Raw genomic sequence first — 11333 nt, 5'->3', positions numbered from 1 at the left:
ACCTCTGAATGTGTTTGCTACAAGGAAGTATTCTTTTGGATGAAATTGTAATTAAAGAAACATTTAAATCAAGATCAGTTGGGTCTAGGAAATCGCTGATAGTTTCTCAGGTAACGGTTTTAGCTTATTAAAGTATTCTGGTTGTGATTGGGGTTTTGAACTATCCTGATTTTGTGTTTGTGCATGCAAACTTCATATCCAGTGTTCAGAAACCTGATTAAACCTGGTTATTTGATGTGGAGTAGTCAAAACGTACTGCTGGATATATAGTATACTTCATCAAATGCTGACCGACCCACATGTCCTGTCCCTGAAAGTCAAGGAGCCAAAACGCTTCAAAGTCATGCGTATTCTGAATTCTGGCGCATTTCATTTTTGGTTTGACAGCATGCAAAAATAAAGACGACTAACAAGAATATTAAGGTGATACAGCTGCCGTCACTGTCATGGTAGGACACTACGCTGATCAGTGTTTAACTGCCAGACGCTGCTGTATTTTCCAAAGCTCCCCACCCCACCCACCCCACTCATCTCTTCATGCCACTCTGCTCTCACACACATCCGTCGGCCATCCACGCCACCCTAATTCATGACTCACTGTCACTGCCATTTGGCCCGGCGCCAATTTAATTACCATAGAAGCTAACTATTAACAGCTAGCAGCAAGTGTCAAGTCACACATTACGCCGGTGGTCGGGAGGGAGGGAGTGTATAAAGCTCCTGTTGGCAGACACTCAAATACAGGGAACCGTTTAAGATGAGAAGTTAATTAAGAGGTAAGTAGTTAACTTGAATTAGATTGTTTACCAGTGATGAATGTTTATTGTCACGGGTAACAGGTGATCACACAGTCTTATGGTAATCAGATTAGACTGAAAATTGGTGCTTTCGCTTCAATATAATTGTGTAGTGATGCTCATTATTTTTTGTTCCAAGATGGAGTCAGAGTTCTCGGTTTGTTTTCTTCTTTAATTATATTAAAAAGGCATTAGAGTAATCACTCTTTGCTTGTTGTCATCCAAATCACCCAATGACTTCTCTGGTTTTCAAATTAAAAGTGTGTGTTCAGAGAGTTTACCTGAAAACAATGAATAAAAGCACACTTTAAAAACAAGAAGGTGGCACAGTGGTGTGGTGGTTAGCACTGATGTCTCACAGCAAGGATGGGTTTGAATCCATTGGCCAACTGGGGCCTTTCTACATGGAGTTTGCATGTTCTCCCCCTCCAGGTACTCTCGTTGGGTTAACTGGTGATTGCAAATTGGTCATAGGTGTTAACACTACGATAGACTGGCGAACTGTCCAGGATGCACCCCGCCTCTCGCCCAATGACACCTGGGATAGGCTCCAACCCCGCCGCAACCATCCAGAGGACAAACAGTTACAGAAAATGAATGAATGAATGAATGTTTTGCTGATTTTTGTGGCACTCCTATGAGAGAACGTTCCGTTTCATACTTTCTAACAGTCTATCAGATGTCCAGGTATAAATGTTTTTATGACAAAGGATTTCTGATTCTCCAGGGAGGCATCAATAAAAGCTTTCTCTTGTAGTTATAAATATGAGTAAGAGTTGCTTTCTACAATCTACCAAGTCTGCAGTTGTAAATATTAATGAGCACTTAAATGGATTTTGGTCCAGATGTCCTGCGGGCCTTTTATGGAAGATAAGAAGTGAAACAATCCATTGGAGAAGTATCTCTTTGCTTGACGTAAGTGCTTTGGTGGATGAGATTTGTTCATAATCTGGTGTAAGTTATTATTAATAGTTGATCATCTGTACAGCATGAATAAATGATGAATTAACTGCAAAAGAGATTCAATGATTACAGCGTATAAAGCCTTCATAAGAAGTGTCTTATCAGAAAGAGTTTTTTTTCTTTGAGATGTAGTTGGACTTTGAAAAGTTCTGGTCCAAACTTTACATGTGTGAAAGCAACCAAAGGAGCCGAGCCCAAAACACAACTGCTTCTAATCATTGACTGTACTGTACTTAAAGACAGAAGAAACATCGGTGAAATCCCCTATAGGAATCCCGAAGAGTGTTTTTGAAGCTCAGGCTGTTGGCTTTGGCCGTCACCATATTGGCCCCTTCTAACTCCCAGCTAACTTCTGGCTAATTCACAAATAGACAAAGAAGTGGAGTGTAAGTCGAGATAAGGAGGGTGAGTAACACCTCGGCAGGGAGCTAGCAACCTTGATAACCCCTCAAAATGCATGACTAAGCACTACCAAGATACACTTCCTGCAAGTCACCAATGAAGGTTTGGTCAATCGCCGGTGTGATGTTGGCGGATGTCGCTGATCATTAGCTGGTGAAAAAAAAAAATACAGGATAGTTTTACACAACACAGCACCACTGGCTCATGGGAAAAAGTGGAGCCAGCTCAACTGCAATTTGTTGGATGCCACTTTGTAACATTATATCGACGGCATCCATTGAAAAAGACTTGTAGCTAGCTTGTTTTTCGCTAAAGGGCTAAAAGTCATGTAAACATTGCGCAAGTCATAATACAATTTAAAGAGCCGAGTTATGTAAAAAAAAAAAAAAAAACCTTAAGTTCAGTTCTTAAACAGGTCAAGCTAGCTGTAGCAAGTAAAACAGGGAGGTCTGTAGGGATCAACTCACTTTTTAAGCGAACCTGAAGTGGTCATTTGAGGAACTGTGGTTTTCGGAGCTTCAGTGTTGGGTTCATTGTTCGGCTCATTGGTGTGCTGTGTACTCCCAGCCTGATTGTGGCATTTTACAGCAGTCAGTGGAACAGAAAGGTTAGATTCAAGGCCTGACGTAGGGAGTCACAACTGTGCGTCATGAAAAAGTACACTTAAACCAGAACATGTGTAGTGATAGCACAGATCCAACGCCTCCCCCCGCCAAAAAAAGGAACTCTCAGGAGACCAGCATTACAATCATACAAATATATTAGTTTGTTTTATTCAATTATATCCAATAATACGTCTCCCTTGACTTGTGTAAGTTATTATAGAAATAAATACAGATCATATTGCAAATGCAGAGACAAGAGTTTGGGGTATTAGGAGTGTTGAGGAGAGGGAGGAGGAGGAGGAGGAGGAGCGGGAGGAGGAAGAGGAGGAGGAGAGGGGGTTATGGGGTTTAAAGGGGTGGAAGAGTAAATACTGGGTAAAGACTGTTTCTTCGAAGGTGTCCAGTAAATGATTGGCGCATGCATGCTTTGTAGTCCCGCCCGTCTGTGATCCTCTACCTCAACCCAGGAGTTTCAACCTGTCTCGGGGTTCTCTATAGTCCTTCTCAGCTCCTTCCTCCAAGTGATCCATGGGTTTGGATGGCGTACAGCAGTCGTGTTATTCCACCTATGCCAGCAACGGAGGGGAGTTACTGCACCCCAACCACGTTTGCATGGATATATTTATATATAGAGATATATAGATATATTTATTTTTTTGCCCCATTTGAATACAAAAATAGTGTCATTGTGGCTTTGATAACTGGAAGCACTCTTTTTGCATTTGGAAGACAGGAAGTAAAGTAGGAGTATGGTGATTTCCTTAAAATCTTTCTGGAAGACTCACAATAGGTTGGATCGCCCATGCAGTACAAAGAAAAGAAAAAAAGAAAGTCGAGAAAATTCCTCGGAGGACCGATCACAGAACCACACAGACACATGTAGAAGACGTGTGTGTGCGCGCGTGTGTGTGTTTGAGGGACGGTGAACGAGCAGTCCACGCGCTGCAGACGGGCCGATTAAAATCCTGCCGAGGGATCGAAGGAGGTCGGAGGTCAGTGGTTCGGTCCGTGGTGGATTCTGGGGGATCAGGAGGTCTGAGACCCGACGCCTCTCCTCTCTTTGTAGCTTTTTCACTCAATGTCCCACAGCATGAGAAGAAGAGATATGCATTTAGAAAACCAAAAAAAAAAAACACAGCAAACCAGACCAGACCAACAGTGGATACCAGCACAGAGTACCTCATATGAGTTCATTACAATTCACAGTAGAAACAAAACACACTCGGAGGGGGGAAATGAGGGAGGGGTAAAGAAATAAACTACAGAGCAAAGTCACCACTGAAACATGTGGCACATTAGCTTGTAAGAGGTGAAGTCCCTCCATGATCTGCTTGTAAAGGTCACCCCCGTTTAGCCACATCTGCGCTGGCTTGCTGCAGGGTGCCGCGTGTGTGTGTGCAATGCAGATGTGTCCGGGAAAACCGCGGGCGCGTCCTTTAAAAATAAACCAAGACACATGAAGTTAATCTGCCGCGACACTAGGACGTGACGTTGAGCGGAGTCCGGGCTCCCGCAATAAAAGCGCTTTTAACGCGGGGCGGCCGAAAAGACCAAAAAAAAATTATAATAATCCGTCCGAGGACAGAAGGAAGGCGTCGCTCTTTTGTCGGAGCACGTGAGCCCCTCTCTTCCTCTCCCTCTCTTTTTTGTGTTTTCTGCTGCATTGCAGATGTGGTGAAGGGACTCCACCTCAAAGTAACGCACGCGCGCACACTTAGACAGCAAGCCAGCGCGATAAAAGGGCAAACCGTTAAAAAAAAATAAAAAATAAAAGCTCTAATAAAACACGCAGTTGGTTTCTGTATCAATATTAATGCTTTTTTTTTGTTTTCTCCACACCCTCCCAGATAATGTGGCTGCACCTTGTTAATGGAGTTTATTGCTTTCTGCCCAAGGACTCATGCTCATTGATTTGGCCTCTGATTTATAATCTATTTTCTCTCCCTTCCTCTTTCCCTATACTTTTTTTTTATTATTATTTTCATCTTTTTTTTTCTTTTAGGTACACATCATGGACACACAAATATATTCAGACACAGTTGCACGACGACTACATACAAAGACCAAAGCTGAGGAGCGTGATGTTGTATATCCGCACACATTCACGTGCTCTGCCTCCAGGTTAAAGGGAAGTTGTGTTCGCAGAGAGGAAGTGAAACTTCAAAGGGAGGCCGTGAGGGCACCAGTTAGCTACACTACTCTGTGTGACACATGCCTCTCCCTTTCTCTCTCCGAGTCCTTCACCACCCCGGATGACCCCTCTCTCTCCATCTCCCTCCCTCCCTCTCCCTTTGCGGTTGTAATTCGCTCGGTAAGCAGGGACGGCCCTGACTCGGGAGAAATGGGAGGGAAGGGAGTCCCCGGGGAGAGAGGAGCGTGCATGTGTGTGTGTGTGTGTGTGTGAAGCTGAATCGGATATACATCATTTAACTCCCTCCGACGTCCACACACTCGCGGCAGCTTTTCAGATATAAAGAAATAGCGACGCCAGACTCTCCAAAGGGCCGATATTTAACATTTAGAGCCCCATCCAGAGGCATTCATCAGCGAGTTAAAGGCGGTAAATTCAGCCATTGGTGCGTGTGTGTGTATGTGTGTGTGTGTGGGGGCGTCATTAATCAAACATGTGCTCGCGCAGACGGACGCCCAGATAAATGGCAAACTTTACATCCTGTAATTCACGCAGAATCATTCTGAAGTGAAGCCCGAAGGCTGGAGGGCAGACAGGCCGGAACAGAGGAGCTGATTTCAGGCTTCACAAAGGAAATACAGCAGAGCGAGAGCGAGAGAGAGAAGGAGGGGAGGGGGGGGTATGAACACAGCAAAAACACACACACAAACTCTTGTGATACACACTCATGCAATCATGCAAACTTCCCACTCCCCGATAAATGATTCGTTAACTCTACTCTTTCCGCGACCGTACGTAAAAGTGAAATCAATAGCACAGCAAACGGAGCGGCGCACACATTTCCACACTTTTTTTTTGTTTGTTTTTTTGTTTAGACCTTTGCCTGCGCTTGAAAACTGTCCAAGAACAACAGGTTATAACACTTTACACGATAAATCTACCTCTGAAATTAAAACATCCGCTAAGTTTCTGCAAAAAAACAGAATACGTGGCTAAAAATAGAAAATATCTGTTCGAGTAACAGTCTGCAAACTGGAGGAAAGGGCTAACTCGTCTGCACATTCCACAGTGAGACGCTGATGCGACTTTAAGCGGCTGACGGGTCGCTTCCAATGGATTGCATTTAATTGCTGAATCCACGCACACACCGATGCGGTATGAGCATCTCAGCGGCGAGGTGAGATGTGAATCCATCGCTCATTGTTCGGCTTTGACTGACAAGAGGCCATGACAAGTGAAAAGAGCTCCTGATGGATTGGTTAACTCAAAGCCGCGTGAACGCACAGTTAGAGGCAAAAAAAGAAATGACTGCAGCCCTAGAATATGCATCGATGCCTCGACAGAAAATGCTGTTTTCACTCTGAAGGTTAAAGGAGCCTTCCACTTTTTTCTTTTATTGCACTTCTACAAACTTGGCAGACTCACAAGAGGCTGATTAAAAGAAATCCGGTCAGAATTGAAGCAGCAGAGGCCAGGATATCCTCTCTTTAAATCTCTGGTGTGAGATGAGCTCCAATGGCTCGATCCTTCACTTCTGCATAATGTGATACCTTTCGTTACGTCCTCCAGGTTTTTCTTAAATACTCGCTTATTTCAAAACCCACAACTTCACTTTGTTATTGGGTTTTCTGTCAAAATGCCTGGAAATCAGGACTTCATCAGGGTTGGTTAAGATGTGTTCAGGCAGAACAAGAAGCAAAGTTAAGATAATCAGCGACCGATTTAGTCGATAAAAAAATAATATAGGTATTTAATAACGTCCTTCTAACATTGGTAATTTTATTAATGCATGATTTTGTTCTGTTATTATGACCTTGGCCCAGCAAATGAAAAATCAGAAGCGATAAAAGCAGCAGTAGCACTGTGGAAAACCCTGCAAAGGGCAGTAAAGCGCCCTGTGGTGTCAAAACTAACAAAAATCACAAAAGTAGAAGAAGAAAGAAGTCAGCAGAAGCTAAAGAGCAGAAATTGACAAAGAAAAGTGACAACAAGTTAATCTTCAAAGTCCTGCCAGATGGTTTTCTTGAAAAGTTCTCTGTTTTAATAAAAAAAATAGTGCGATTAATTTGCATTAACTGCGGAAATCATGCGATTAATCGCGATTAAATATTTTACTCTATCGACAGCCCTAAAAATAACACAATATTTGACTAAGTGCAATGAAGATGTCTTAGCTTGAGCAAAAAATAAATAAATAAAGATAATTTAAACAGTGGCATTATTTTATGCTAGCATTAACCTTGCATAGAGGAGAAAAAAGAGAGTGGAGTCCGTCGCTCCGATTGGCTGTTTGGCATAGAGAACCAGTGCACAGTGATGAAACTATAGAAGAAAACAGCAACGTTCAAGGGGCACACAGAAGGAACTTCTCATTTTACATCTTTATCTCATCTAAGCTTCCTAATACGGCTAAAAAATAAACGTCCTCATGATTCAGATATACCGCTTTAATTACACAAACTAAACGTTAGCCCTTAGAGCTCTTTTTCCGATCAAATACTCCAAACAACACGTCGTGACACATGCATAAAAAATGAATATTGCAACGTAGATGTCCCAGCCCTTAAAATACAGCAGAGTAAGTGTCACGAAAGTCATGTGTACTGGATTCCTCCTCTCCTCCCATCTCACAGTATCTAGTCTCAGAGAGTCTTAATTCTAATCCAGGGGCCGGCATGGGGCTTCATTTAATTAAACATTTGTGTAATTACTTTGCGAAATAATTGTGAATAACCCTGTGTTCTGGATTTGAAGATCCATAGGGGGCGGCTGGTCAGACGCGCCAACCTGAAGGGTTATTAAAGAGTTTAATTAAGGTCTTTAGCATGATTGTGAGGTTTTAATAGAAGCCTGGATTGATTAAATTATATTAAAAAAATAAATCATCTTCTTTATTATGCTTTACTCCTTTCATTTAAGCCATCGCTCTTTCCATTCCTTCCTCAGTCTTCAGGAGTTTGCTTCATCTCCTGATCAGGCTATCAGTTGTTATTATTTACAACCACAGGTCACAGAGGAGCACTGGATTATACATCTATCTATCTAATGCGGTCCACGTTACCATAACTCCCTCTAAAATCTCTTTCTGTTCTGCTCATCATCGCTAATTATTCTCCCCAAAATCCCCCTCCTCGTCTTTGGTCGGCCCCTTTTTTCTTTTTCTCCGCCGCCCTGATCATCAATCTCGCCGCGCCGCTACCTCCTCAACACACAGGACTCCTTAGCTACTCACAATACATAAACATTAGGCGGAAACAATTACCCTGCCTGGCATATTGTACCAGGAAGGTTTGATATGAAAAATGATTGCTTTTTTGGGCCAAATGAAAACGACAAATGGAATTGCAAGGAAAAAAAAAAAAAAAGGAAAGAGGGAAAAAGCAAATAATAAAACTGCCAGTGACTTTCTTTGCCAGGAGAGTCTACTAAATGACATAAATGACATTAATGTGATCTAAGCAACACATTTATCAGTCTGTTTCCTTCTTAAGAATTATCATACACTCTACATTAGCTATATATAACTTTGGTTTTCTATGTGTCCTCTGAACAAAACAGTCATGTCATGTGATTATAACCGATGAACTTAACAGTGCACGACTTGATCGGTAAAGACGGCTTCAGTTCCTCTTTGCATCAAAACCAGAATCTCCAGGAGAGATTTGTGGTTACACACAAGAAGACACAAATAAACAAACACCTGTAGAAACTCGTGGCTTCTAGATAAACGCGTGCAGCCATGGCGTTGAGGAGGACTTAAAGGACCCCCTCCGGTGATTTAGCATTGCAGGTTCATAAAGTCCGGGGGCTCGGGAAAACTGATTTAAAACAACAATTGTCAAAATTGACGAAGCAGAAGTTGAGATATCCGCATTTTTATGCCCTTATTTTGCGTCCAGTGCAACAAAACACTAGATCCTACACTTCCCATAATGCAATTTGATAGCATCTTTAATTCGATCACACTTGTCCAGTAAACTCCATCTTTCAGATTCAGTTCTGCCACCTGACATGAGGTGTAAAGCTTAATTAAAATTTTTATTGGAGAGGAGCTTCAAGAATAACACCTTAAATGCAAAACATACTATTGAATTGCATCATGGGTGATGTAGGCAACAGAATTTTGATAAAGGAGAGTTAAGTTTGGAATAGAAAAGACATTATCTCTGGTTCTGCTGCATCATTTGGGGAATTTTTTTTTTTGTAAAGGTTCTATATAAATAGAGCAGTATAATTATTATTATGAGTCTAATAGAATAGCCATACCCCAATTCTCTACCATATAGTAATCATATACTACACAAGCAAGTAATGTAGCTACTTTTATACCAACAGGAAATTGCACATGTGCCGATCAATTAGTTCTTCTCGAAGATAAATCTACGTGCCTTTAACAAGGCTTTGTTTTTGAGGGTGTTCACGGAGGTGTTTCATCACTGTTCACTATTAGTGTAGGAGCAGGACACTTAAAATTGAGTGGTTTTTAGTAGACATACTGGTATTTTTGCTTTTGCTGGTATGCTTGAATCCTTTGCACACAACTACATAGTACTACAAGCAATCACAGCAACAACTCATATGATGTTCGTTCTTTAAAAGTTCTTCACAACACACGCGATACCGGAATCTATACATCGCTGTTCTGAGTCGGTAGCCGTTTGTTATAAGAAAAATAATCAACTCTAAGGTAGCTCAGGCGACGTGCATGCCTGCGCCTCGGTTACTCTTCTGTCCATCATCGCACAAAGCCCACCCGAACGTTATAATGAATCTCGAAAGGAGCGACTGAAATTCCCCCACTGAGATATTATTTGCGGGGGAACTCTTGGCGGGCTCCCAGGCCACAACAGTGTAGACAGTGTGATAAATAAGTTGCTAGCGGGTCAGATCTGAGTTTTAAATTTGTCAGGTTAAATTAGATTAGGGACATTAAACAGCTGTTTTCCATGACCTTACTATGAGTCAACACTGCACTCCAAAAATCAAAGGAATAATATTGCACAAAGAATATTTTCTGGCATGACGGGGCATCAAGTAATCTGCAGAAATAGTTTCAAGATAAAATGGTAGATCAATGCAGATGCAATAATTAAGCAAAAACAAAAAGTTTTTCTGTATATTTTTAGAGGACAAAACGAGGGTCTGCAGAAACTGTGTGGGCCTTGAGGGTTTGTGCAATGCATGGGCAGCCACAGCGACACAAAAAAAAAAAAGAAGCTATTGCAGTGCAATCATAAGCTACACAGTCAGGCTCCATCACTATCCCATCTCACTGATGATATCCTCATCATCTCCCTGAACCTGCGCACACACTCGCCGCTGTGTCGGCACGTATGTGTGCATACATAAGTGTGTGTGTGTGTGTGTGTGTTAATGCGTGTCGTTGCGTTAAGTGCGTTAAGTCGAGAGATCGTTTGCTGCGGCCGTCGCTCATCGACATCAGGGCGCTAAAGTGTGTGCACGCAGAACGCACACCTCTGTGCACGTACGTAAATGTCAGTGTATAAGTGTATAAGTGCGTGTGTGTGTGTGTGTTTAGGCGGTGCGCCGAGGGAGCTCGTGGCCCCTCGTTTAAGGGTCGAAAGATTCTGATCAGCCCCAGACTCCATTAACGGAGCCGGAGAGGAGGGGAGGGGTTTTCTTGTGCCGCAGAGTGGAAAATTGAGTCCGTGTCACAAACTAATCAAATCGTGCCAAAGGTGAATGGAAGAAGAAGTGAACACACACGCGTGCACACACACGCACACACACACGCACAAACAAGGCTGACAAGTATTCGGGGCCATCTCCCAAAGTTGCTGACACAAACAGAAGACGCGGACTGAGCAGATGGCTGCAGAACGAAAGTCTGCGAGGGTCTCTGTGACAGCCCTGCGTTAACATGGCTCTGTGTCAAGCTAACATTAGCGAGAAGCCCCCTCGGGGAAATAAAAATACAACCCATTTGTAAAGAATGTGCCGCAGAGGGACGGATCTGCCCGCCTGCGCCCGCTGTGGTACAACCAGGAAGACTTTGCTCTGATATTTGGTTGACTGGAAGGATGTCGCTGATGATGGCCGGAAGGCGTGAGGGATTCCCTTCCAGCTGGTTAAACGCGCTGCAGTGACATGCTATACAATGCTAGGCCACTGTTCACCACTTCATGGAGTTATTGCTTTTACATCCCAGGCTCTGCTAATCGCAGAGGTTAGTAAATAAGAAGGTGGAGGAGCTGGTGTGGATGCAGGTCTGTGAAGACAAAAGGGGCTTCCCGTTGGCCGGCTCCACTCCGCCCCCGGACCTGCTCCTTTTCTCCAACGTCACACCAGCGCACTGTGGGGTCAGTATTACAGGCAGCAGGTGGGAGTAGCCCTAACAACCTTGCTCAGGTGTCCGCTCGGCGCCCAGTTTCCCCCATGTCGTCCACCCCTCGTCTCCTCTTGTGTCTCTGAGCG

Source organism: Chelon labrosus (assembly GCF_963514085.1).
Source record: "Chelon labrosus genome assembly, chromosome: 1".
Classification (NCBI taxonomy): Eukaryota; Metazoa; Chordata; class Actinopteri; order Mugiliformes; family Mugilidae; genus Chelon; species Chelon labrosus.
The sequence above is the reverse complement of the archived record's forward strand: the minus strand, read 5'-3'. Positions refer to the sequence as shown.